The sequence below is a fragment of the Sceloporus undulatus genome, chromosome 9 (assembly GCF_019175285.1).
Source record: "Sceloporus undulatus isolate JIND9_A2432 ecotype Alabama chromosome 9, SceUnd_v1.1, whole genome shotgun sequence".
NCBI classification, from domain to species: domain Eukaryota; kingdom Metazoa; phylum Chordata; class Lepidosauria; order Squamata; family Phrynosomatidae; genus Sceloporus; species Sceloporus undulatus.
The window spans coordinates 30,726,025-30,738,004 of NC_056530.1; the positions used below are offsets into that span (position 1 = coordinate 30,726,025).

The following is an 11,980-nucleotide window of genomic DNA, read 5'->3' on the forward strand; positions in this document are numbered from 1 at the left end:
TCTATATCCTATTCTCTGGAGCAGCAGAAAACAAGCTTGCTCCCTCCTCAATATGAAATCCCTTCAAGTATTTAAACAGGGCTCCCATATCACCTCTTAACCTTCTCTTCTCCAGGCTAAACATCTCCAGCTTCCTAAGTCGTTCCTCATAGGGCTTCATGGTTTCCAGAACTTCCACCATTTTAGTCACCCTCCTTTGGACACATGGCTCCAGTTTCTCAATGTCCTTTTTGAATTGTTTTGCCCAGAACTGAACACAGTATTTCAGGTGGGGCCTGATCAAAGCAGAATATAGTGGCACTATTACTCCCCTTGATCTAGACACTATACTTCTATTGATGCAGCCTAAAATCGTATTGGCCTTGTTAGCTGCTGCATCACACTGTTGACTCATATTCAACTTGTGGTCTACTTGGACTCCTAGATCCCTTTCACATGTTGTCTCCTAAAACCGGTGTCCCCCATAATCCTATATCCGCTTTAAGTGCCAGAAATGGGGGATCGGCCTGTGGCTCCTCAGCGGAAGCACCTGGAAATGGCGCAAGTTAAAACGGGACAGACATGAGACAGGGGTGCAAATGGCCTGAAGGGAAGGGGACAACTGTCAGGCTCCCAGCATCTCTTTCAAACAAACCAGTCAGATGTCTTTCTCCCCTTAAATCGCCTGACCTTGGAAGCCACAGGCAGTGGTGCTCAATGGTGAGAGCTAGCTACCTTTCTGAATGGGGGAAGGAGAGGAGGGGTGACCTAGTGGTTAGAGCCCTGAAATCACACTGAAAAGAGACATTGCAATCTTGCTCTGGAAGACTCCCCCCTCCCCGAAGCCAAGGAAGTTAAAGCGGTTACAAAGTGGGTTATTTCTGCAGTGCGCCCTTCTCTGAAGTCCCATGGATGGAGTCCTTCCTTTGCGGAGCCACTGGGGGGCGCGCGAGGGACTGTCTGATTGGAAGCAGTTGCAGAGGAAGAGCCAGGCCCTGGAAACAGGAGGCTGTCTGCAACGCCTTTCCCCCAGTCAGTCTCCCAGAAGAAGGGGATGATGGTTTGGGCCACCTTTCTCTAACTCTGGAGGCCCTGGTTGCCTGGCCAGGAACCTGCCTTTGGACTCAGAGATAGTCGTCTCCTTCTTCTGCTGGGGATGCAACTGGAATTGTCCCCCTCCCCACTTTGACACCCCTCCACTGCCATCCTTCTCCCCATAAGTCACTCTCACCCAAATGCCCCATAGGTTAGGGTTAGGGTAAGGCACCAAGCAGTCCAACCCAGGGAGCCCCAGTCTCCCAGCCCCAGCCCCATTTCTCCCACAGTCCCCAGGGGCTGCCCCCCTTCCCCTCTTTTTGCCCCCTTTCAGCCATAAACCCACCTTGGCTGGCAGCAGGGGATGCCATGGCTGGGATCAGAATGTGGAACCAGAATCCAGGATAATCAACCAGTCAGCTTTATGAAGGATAAACAGGACTTTATTGATAGCTCCAAGATTGGCAATTGAACTCCATTCAGCAGTTTAAGCTGAGACTAATCCCTCCCAGCAAAAGCAATACATACCCCCATCACTCCCCCCACAGCTTTTATCCAACCTCTATGCTCAAAGCTTGCATGCCAAGCCTCTGAGAGAGGCCTTCAAGGGCACCAGAGAACAGCCACCTGGTACCACTCTGCTCCTACATAACTACATCCAAGCTAGCCATAGCAAAGGCATCCCAGTTCCAAAGCAGACTCAATTTTTGGCCAAGCCTCCCCCCTTACCTTGGCGACCCACTGTGACACAGGATCAGAAGGCTCTATAGACAAAGCTGGCAGAGTTTTGAGCTCATCGCCATAGATCAGTGGTTCCCAGCCTTCCTAATGCCGCGACCCTTTAAGACAGTTCCTTATGTTGTGGTGACCCCAACCATGAAATTATTTTCGTTGCTACTTCATAACTGCAATTAAATAGGTGTTTTCCAATGGTCTTAGGCGACCCCCATGAAGACCCCCAAAGGGGTCCCGACCCATAGGTTGGGAACCACTGCCATAGATGGTCTCAAACGGAGAATGTCTGTGTGTTGCACTATTAAAAGCTACTTCAGCATGAGGGAAAAGATCGTACCAATCATCTACACCTGAGGTAGCATTCCAAAGCCACGTTCGTCTTTTCACATTGACCATCCGTCTGTGGATGATGGGATGTACTTAGTGCCACCTCTACTCCCAATTTTTTCTGAAGCACCCTCCAAAACTCAGAGGTGAAGGTGCTGCCCCAGTCACTCACAACCTTGTCTAGTCAACCATGTAATTTGTAAATACTGTATGCATTATGTACAAATCTGCCAGTTTTGAAGCATGAGGCATTCCCTTGCATGCCACATAGTGAGCCTGTTTTGAAAACAAGTCCACCACCAATGCCAGTCAATCAAGCAATCAATCAAGATGCCAGGGCTTCCTGCATCGGGAGAGATGATAATAACCTCTGGAGCCCCCTTGCAGCCCACTTTGCAGCCTTCCTAGGGAACCTGAGTCCCAGAGACCCCTTTCTGCCCATGGAAGTGCCAAGCGCAGGGGCATCCCTAGCTTGACAAAGCCAAGGGCCATTTATTTCCTTGTCCTCTGTCCAGCTGTAAGGCTTTCTAGGAGCATTGGCATCCATGGAGGATGGAGAGGGGGACACTGGGAAAGCCAAGGGCCATTTCTTTCCTCGTCTTCTCTCTAGCTGTAAGGCTTTCTAGCAGCATTGGTATCAATGGAGGATGGAGTGAGGGACACTGGGAAAGAGCCTGAACTGTCTGAAGCAATGGAGGATCTTCTGGGAGCCTCCTTCGGTCAAGCCCACTGGCCACTGCTGCTGCTCCTTCTTCTTCTTTCCCCTTGTGAACCCAAAGGGCTCTTTGCTCTCCTCTGGAACTACAACTCCCAGAATCCCAGCCCACAGATTTGAGCACCATGGGCCAAAAAGTATAAATTCCAAAAAGCAAACTTGCCATTTGATATAAAGGGACACCGTTTTATTCTGTCATTGCATTTGATGGGACTTGAGCATCCATGGATTTTGGGGTCCATGGAGGGAGAGTGCTGGAACCAAACCCCAGCAGACACCAAGGACCTCTTCCCAATGGTTGGACTGTAACTCACAGCAGCCTGGGAAGGGATGATGGGGACTTCAGTCTTAGAGGGCCAGAGGGTCCCCTGACTCCTCCATTGCACTTAATGGGACTACAGCATCCATAGGTTTTGGGACCCATGAAGGTCCTGTTCTAACTGGTTGGACTGCAACTCCCAGCAGCCTGAGCCAGCAAAAGAGCAGCCAGGGATGCTGGGGACTGCAGTCTCACCTCTCCTGCATGAAACTGAAGCGGAACAACCCTTTTCCTCCACCGTTGCACTGAATGGGACTTGAGCATTGTGGGTTTTGGGATCCACAGCTACCCTTGAAGGTTTTCTGAATAATAATAATAATAATAATAATAAAACATACATGAAATTTTGATTTTATTTATTATTTCCAAAGTTGGTGGGTGCATGAAATATAAAATAAAGGATGCAATATATATATGCATACATTTGCTTCCTATCTGCACATAGCTTACATAATTCTTTCTAAGGAAGGTGCTTATCTACATATATATACCTTCAAGTTTTTGTTAGATAACTTGCAAACCTTGCAAAAAGCAATAAGGATTTTAATGGTGTCTACTTATAGGCGGCTTGGTGTTTTGCAAAGGCGCTCTTCACTTTCTCCTGGCGCATAGAAATCACACGCCCTGTGGAAAAAAGGGAACCATTTTCAATATCATTGCAAATTACCTTCCTTGTTGGAGCATTATCTGCACATAGCTTACATAATTCTTTCTAAGGAAGGTGCTTATCTACATATGTACCTTCATGTTTATGTTTGAGATATGTGTCCCCATGTGCACGCATAATAAGTGTGGTTAGGCTTGTGGGGCTTTCACCATTTGCAAAAAGCAATAAGGATTTGAATGCTGTCTACTTACAGGCATCTCCCCGGGCTCCTTCCCTGAACATCCTTGACAGGTGCTCGAACATCTCTTCTTGTGGTATTCTTACAACCTGCTACCTATAGGAAACGTAGTAAGTATGTTCATGTGGTGCAGTGGCTTGGTTGCAGGCTGTCAAAGTCTCTCTCCAGGCTCCCCATGCGCTTGGCAACTGTGAAAAAAGGGACCAAATATTAACATACATGACATGCTCATGAGCACTTGCTGCCAGCGGTGTGTAAGAAGACCCTTACATGTGCAAGAAGCTGCACAAGAAAACATGTGCGTGTCCATATGTGTGTGTGCATGTGTGATGGTGTGCTTACGTGTTAACTTGGGTATACATATATGCACACACGCATACGTATGCATAGAAGCCCACATAAATTTGCTCGATGTCTGCTGCCCCATGCGTGTGTGTGTGTGTATGTCTAATCCTGTAAATTTATACATTACGTATGTGGGTTTCATATATCTCCATTGTTAGGTACGTATATTTTCATACATCTTGAAACTCATATAGATATTGTGTGTACTGTGCTAGCGTTTGGCGCACTAACTTGTGACTGGAGGTAGGGCACCCTGAGATGCGGCCATTGTCCCTGGGTTTCTTGAACCTCAACACACACGCATACATGCGCATACATAGCAACTGTGTTTTTTGTCTATTTTATTATGTGATTTATCTGTATCTCATGTAATCCCACTCATAGGCATACTATATGTACATCTCCACATGGCTAGGTGTAAACAAGTGCAATGGACCATACCAGCACATACACATGGGAACACACATACAGGTGTGGTCACTACAATAAAGACAGACAGATAGGTAGGTAGGTAGGTAGATGATAGATAGATAGATAGATAGATAGATAGATAGATAGATACAATGCCTCCATTGTATGCACATTCATATATCCCCGCACGTATACACATACTCACACATACACACATATGCATAGGCAGGTAGAACGATAGATAAATGGATAGAAAGATGTGCAAACAAACATGTCTATCACATAGGATGTGAAACACTTGCTGCACATTAGGTGCATGCATTCCAACACACACACAGGACTACAGGCTTTATTACCTAGGTGCATACACACGCATGCACACCCTTTTATATATATATACACACTCACATAAATAGTGTGGCATTACAACAGGACACTCCAGTAAGCCAGTGGCATACATACCTTCCGCTTGCGCTTTGGCCACCAGTGCCAGAGATGGGGGGTTAGGCGGTGGTCCAGCACTTGTCTCCGGCCAAATGGCAGTCCTTGGTTGCTCAGCGATGTTCTCCAAAAAGAGGTCTCCTTCGCTGGTTGTCCAGGACTCCAGCCTGTGGACTCTCCTTGCTGCCATGTTGGCCACAGATTTGATTCTCCACACATGTGTTTATATACCTTTGGGATTTGAATGAACAAGAGACCCTAGTTTGGACCATTAAAGGGGCAGGGCTTTCCCAACAGACAGGTGTCTAGCAGCAATGTGACAACTCCTTACCCCTGGCACCAGGCTCCTAGAGATGGCAAGAAACCCAAAGGCCCAACCACTCCAGTGCACCTCTGCCATGCTGGGATGGAAGGGTGAAATGGAGGACAGGTGGTGGAAAAGGAGGACCTGTGCTCTGCCATCCTCTTCAGGCTGAGACAGAGTGACCAGAGGTCAGGATGGAGGACGTTTTGGAATCCCTGCTCAGAATAGAGGACTGGGGTACTATGTATCCCCACAGGTCAGAAGGGCTTTGGACCAGGTGGGCTTTGGGGGGCCCTTTATAATACCGGGATCCTATGCATCCTTATGTATACATCACTGGGGGAAAGCGCCTCTTTTCTTGCTTTTGGCCCCTTCTCAAAAAGGCTAAGTTTTAAATGACTGTAAAATTATTAAATAGAACTATATGTAAATGAAAAACAATTTGTAAAGAAATAAAAGATAAATGGAACAGAGGTTAGCTGGTCATCCTTCAATGGGGATGCTTTGGCTGAGAGTTCCTGCATGGCAGAATGGAGCTGGGCTGGATCAGGGCCCTTCTTGGGGTCTCTTCCAACTGGGACTTTCCTGGACAGATTCCCTGCCCTCCTCTGAGGCTGAGAGAATGTGACTTCTTGCCCAGGGTCACCCAAAGGGTTTCATGGCTGAGCCGGGATTTGAACCCTGAGCTCCAGAGTCATCACCCGACCTCCAAACCACTGCTCCACGCTGCCTCTCTAAGGCAGATTGCCATCCATTGGAAACAAGGCACTCAAGCCGGTCCACTTCCCTGGACTATAGACCAGGGCTCTAGCCAAACTACACATCCCAGCTTTCCACAGAAGGGAGCCATGGCAGTCAAAGTGGGGGCAATGGGTGTGACATTATTATTATTATCATCATTACAGTATTATTATTATTTCCCAGGTTACCTTACGGATCGATTACTTTTGCAGTGGGCTTTGGGCCTATGCTGTGTAAGTTTTGGCTAAACCTCCTTTCAGGTCCCACTGAGTCCTCTTTTTTGCAGCAGGGTTGACAAATTAAATGGAGGATTGAAAGGGGTTCTGAGTTCAAGTCACAGCTAAGTAAGATCCCCCCTTTGATGTAATGCAGCTGAAGGGGTTTTTCAAACAAATCAGATGCCCTTCTCCTCTTAAAGTGCCTGGCCCTGGAAGCCGCAGGCAGTTGGACTCAATGGTGAGAGCTAGCTCCAGAGGAGGCCTGCCTTTCTGAATGGTGGAAGGAGAGGTGGGGAGGCCTAGTGGTTAAAGCCATGGCCACCTGCCCTGAAAGCCCACTTAAAACTTCGACAAGGATCGAGGTGGGTTACAAACACATTAAAATACATAAATAATTACATAATAAAACAATGATTCCCTATGCAGGGCAAATCTCCCCCAATGATTCCCTATGGGCAAATCTCCCCCAATGATTCCCTATGGGCACCCCATGATTCCCTATGGGCAAATCTTCCTCCAATGATCTCTATGGGCAAATCTTCTCAATGATCACTCTGATGTGGCCTGAGTCTTCCCCCAATAATTCCCTATTGGGCTCACTGATTTCCCCAGATGCATTCCCTATGGGCACAATATTCGCCACATATAGGATCCTATGATGATCATTTGGTGGATACGTGATCCACAGAGATGTGCCACCTGAGAGGACTGGAGTGTTTTTTTCCAAATTCAAAGGGGTCCTTAAGAGCCCTGGACCCTGGCTGAATGTGGGGGAGAACACCGTATTATACAACGCGCAGCGTGAGAAGAAACCATAAGAAATTCTCTTCTAGGCGACGGGGGGAGAGGGTGTGCATCCTATATTACCTGCCAATCAGGGTATCGCCATGTCAGCTCACCTGCATTACCTTGAGGTGGTTTTGAGTGAAACGTGATTTGCCTGCCATGGGGTTTGCTGAATGTAGTCTTAGAGTATGCACTTCGGTGACAGAAGATGCAGTTTCATTAGTGTGCGAGGAACCCATTTTGGCACACGCGGCATTACGCAGTGTGAAAAGGTGTAACGTTGGCAGATTCTTTGCCGTGCGTACAAGGAATTGTGCTGGGCATCATCGTATTCCATACCTCGGGTAAGGGCCAGCCGCCTTATGGTATAGTTACTCTTCTCTCCTTCTTCTCTTCTTTTCCTCCGCTCCTAAGGGACGCTTGGCTTTCATAAATAAATAGTTGATTTGTTCAGAAAAGGGGTTTGCCATTGCCATCCTGACTGAGGCTTAGAAGAAAGTGTGACTTGACCTAACACCCTAAGGTCGCCCAGATGGATTTCATGCGCCGAGTTTGGGATTCGAACACCTTGGTCCCAGAGTCTAGCAGCCAGTGCGCTCCAACCACTAGGACTCTCACTTCTTCTGGCCACTTTTGCTTGCAGTGCGAGATGGGAGGCAGTAAGGGAATCTATTGAGTTCCTCCAGTGTGGTCCACGAGACCCCAGAGTGCCTTGTTTAGACAATTGTAAACAATACAGTAGAGACCCTGGGTTACCACTCAAGGTTGCGGTATTTAGTTCCAAGACCTACCATTATCCCTAGTTTCGTCCCCACACAGATGAATGGCAACGGTACTTCCGACTGGTTGAGAGGTGAGGATCACCACTCGCCATCCGCACAGGCTATGCCATGGTAGGAGCCCACACTCCAGAGGCTTTTCAGGTGGAGCGTGGACAAAGTGCATCTGCATTCGCCTTCGTCGTCCCTGATGTGTTTTCTTCTTCCTGTAGCTTCTAATGAATGGTGCGTCTGCGCAAGAAGCTGATATCGTATGAGTACCCAGCTACACCGGCATCCCCATGACTCCACGTTGGAAAAGCGGAGCAGCATTAGACTTGAACCGTCCTCCTGATGTCATCTTAACGCAACAAACGTTTTTTTGGTGAAGCTTCAGAGTCAAAGAGACAGTGGGACTTTGAACCAGGAGTTGAACCATTGTCAGCCTGGTGTTTATGTGTGCATTAGAGTCGAACTATCCATTGGTGTTTATGTGACGCTTAGAGTTGACCATGGTTATCATGGTGGTTTATGTACGCATAGAGTCGAACCCTTAGCATGGTGTTATGTGGCATAGAGTGCACCATGGTTATTATGGTTGTTTATGTGACGCATCGAGTCGAACCATTATATGGTGTTTATGTGCGCAGATAGCGTTGAACACGAGTTTAGTCATGGTGTTTCGCTAGTATTCAATGTGGCATAGTAGTCAAGAACCATCTAGTTATCAATGGTGTATGTTTATGTGCGCATAGAGGTGGAAACCATGTATCATGTGTGTTTATATGTGCGCATAGAGTCGAACCATTATCATGGTTTTTATGTGCGCCATAGAGTGAACCATTGTTATCTGGGTTGTTGCCGCATTTACTGAAACGTTTATGTCACCTATGATTTCTTTTGTGCCGATTATTCTATTTGGTGAATTTTATTTATATATAGACAGTAAGGGGAAGAGCCTTTGCTCCACAAAATGGGGGTACAGTACTTAAAAAAATAGGCACTAATTAATTAATTAATTAAATCATTTAATTTTGTTAGACATAGGCAGCATCTCATCCCTAATAGGAAAGTGATGAGCTCTAGATAGCCTGTGCGACTAATGCGCAACTTCGTTGCTCTTGGACTCCCAGTACTAAAATGCCACTCTGGCGCTATGCGTGCCCAAAAACCCTTCGATTAAAGGTGGGAACCCCCGCGGCCGCCGCATGCGTATATAACGGACCATAGAAGGGGATGATCCTCTTCAGAGTAGCTGCTGCCAAAGTGGCGCTATGCGTACAAAAGAGTTTGTGAAAAGCCTGACTTTCGCACGTCACGCGCAGTAAATGTACCATCTGATAGTGAGCTCCTTCATAGAGCAGCTGCTCTGATCAATCCTCGCTTAGCGCATCGGCTACAAAAGAACTTCGTGGGTGCGAACCTAAAAAGTGAAGCATGCGCAGTAACTGGACATGGAGGGCTTTTTGTCTCATCACAGCTCAAACTGTCAACCGATCTCTCGCGGCGACATGAGTAATAAAGAGAGTTTGTGAGAATGCCAACCTAGCACTTGCACTGATGCGCAGTGAGTTTTCAGTATAATCCGCATCAAGCGGCTGCTCTTCGAGGCGAATGCGCTGTTGGCTTTCGCGAGGTCCTTATAGAACTCTCCCACGGAAGCAACGTTTGGAGTGGGTTGTGCGGTCACATTTCTTAAGAGCCCCCCTGTCTTTTTTAAAATCTGAATTTGGTGTCCAGTAAATTAATTCCGATTTAATGCCGCCTGGATTCGTTTGTTGTTGTTTTTTTGAGGGGAAGAGGTGAGTTTTCTAATAGGGTATAACTATATTGCTATGGGGTGAGGTATGTTGCGGAGTGGTCCTTCCCCCAAAAGGGGATTTTAAGTGAGTGAGTCATTTTGGGTGTGTGGAACACTGTGTTCTTGGATGGTGGCTATAAGGGGTGGATCAATTTGCCTTTAGTTTGGTTCATGTCAGGGTAAATGGTAGGGAAGGGGGCTGCAGCCATTGCTCAGCTATGTGGTTTTGATAAGGTGTTGAAAAGGGGGCAGGAATTTTGGGGGAGGCTGGAGGGGTTAAGGGTAGGTGAGACAGTACAAGCGCCCATTGGTCCTGGTTCACCCTCTTTCCAAACCCCACTCTTTCAGGTGAGCTGTTTTGCCCAATGGACACCCCCATTTCCTTTTTGTATGAAAATATATAGAGATGTTTTTATCTCTCTCATCTCTTCTCTCTCATAATCGTATAATCTATATCAGTCACTATATATCCTGATAGAAATACGTGTGTGTGGTCAGGATTTAGGTGTATCTTGGAAAATTGTTACACATACTTTTTATAGTGTGTGTGTGTATAATACTATATAGTTATATTATAGAGAGAGTAGTAGAGGGGGGGGGGGGGGGGGGGGGGGGGGGGTGGGGGGGGGGGGGGGGGGGGTGGGGGGGGGGGGGGGGGGGGGGGGGGGGGGGGGGGGGGGGTGGGGGGTGGGGTTGGGGGGGGTGGGGGGGCGGGGAGGCAGAGATGAGAAATCTATATGTGTGTGTCCAGGATTTAGGTATCTGGGGGAAATGTGTGTGTGTAGGTTACTGTGATAATAGTATCTAATTATATATTGGATATTAGGTCTCCTAGAAAATATGTACAATACTTTGTATATTAGTATAGTCTATGTGTTGTGTGTGTTGTTGTGTGATGGTGGATCTACCGCACAACACACCACACAAGAGAAAATATATATGTGTTGTGTATCTAGGATTTAGATATCCTGGAAAATGGTACAGTAATTATAAATATATATATCTATAGATATGTATGGTAATGGCTGATTTAGGTAATTTTTGGAAAAATGTAACAACTTATTTATGTGTGTGTGTTGATGTATATATGATTAGTCTAGAGCGAGAGACGAGCGTAGCCCGGCATCGTTGTGTGTACTCTCTCTCCTCGCGACGCGCGGCGCGCGCGCCAAGCCATCTGTGTCAGTGTGTGTCCGGCATTTCGGCCATGGGGCCCTGGCTCTACCTAGCTCTCTCTCAGTCATCCGGCTGTCGGCTCCTGGCCCCTGGTACCTTCTCATACTCTCAATGTTGTGTGTGTGGTGTGTGTGGGTGTCGTGTGTGTGTGGCTCCCTCGAGCCCCTGTTTGGTGTGATGAATCCGGCTTTGGGTATCCTGGGCGCCTTCCCCGCGCCTCGCTCTCTCTCCCTTCCCGGCTGCTCCCCGCGCCCTGCCGCCCGAGCCAGAGCGTCCCCGCCGGCCCCGCGGCGCTGGCGCAGCCTCGTGGCATGGCAGGCGCTGGCTCTCCACTGGCCGCCCTGCCCCAAGCTTGCTGGCCGCGGCGCTGGAGGCAGTCGGCGGGCCTCCCGCCGCCACGTCGCGCTGGCGCGACCTGGAGGGAAATCCGTGGAAGCGAAGGAGGCGGGGTGGCTTACGTGGACCAGGTCTGGAGGACAACCGGTCCAAGTACGTGAAACGCTGAGAGCCGACGTCTCACAGGCGGGCGTGCGCGTAGACAAGCGCAAGGGAGCCTGTGGAACCCCCTCACGCCCTCGGAGACAATGACGTGCAGGGATCTGGGGCTGTTTCGCCCGGAGCCCGAGGTTATCCGCGGTGCTCGGGGAGCCTTTTTGTCAAGGGTCCTAGGGCATAACTCGCGTTGGCAATAGACCCACAAGGGCCATCCACATCCAATCCCATTCAGCGCATGCAGGAAACTCTTCAGTTCAAATGTCACATTGAGGAGGGAGGCACAGGCTCTTTTCTGCTGCTCCAGAGACATCAGGTAGGTGGAGCAATGCTAGCAAGCTCCAGGAAAAGAGATTACAGTTCGATCTTAGGAGCAGAAAACTTGCCTGAGAAGTAAGGGCTGTTGACAGTGGACAGACAATTTGCCTTGGTGGAGTGTTGGATGTCTCTTCTTTGTTGATGTCTTTACGGGAGCGTACTGGATTGGTTGGAGTTAGTTATGCTTGTAATGCCGTTCTGTCACTGGAGACATGCCTGATTGAGATTCCGCAT

The 11,980-nt window shown here is 48.2% G+C and overlaps 1 long non-coding RNA gene across 1 annotated transcript; it reads right to left on the reverse strand.

Annotated features, from left to right (window-relative positions):
* Window positions 1-3,546: 3,546 nt before the first annotated feature.
* Window positions 3,547-5,334, reverse strand: LOC121916263. Its single transcript, XR_006100812.1, has 3 exons — window positions 5,174-5,334; window positions 3,969-4,143; window positions 3,547-3,734 (listed from the first exon to the last, which is right to left on the reverse strand). It is a non-coding gene; the product is annotated as an uncharacterized LOC121916263 (long non-coding RNA).
* Between the last annotated feature and the right edge of the window lie 6,646 nt (window positions 5,335-11,980).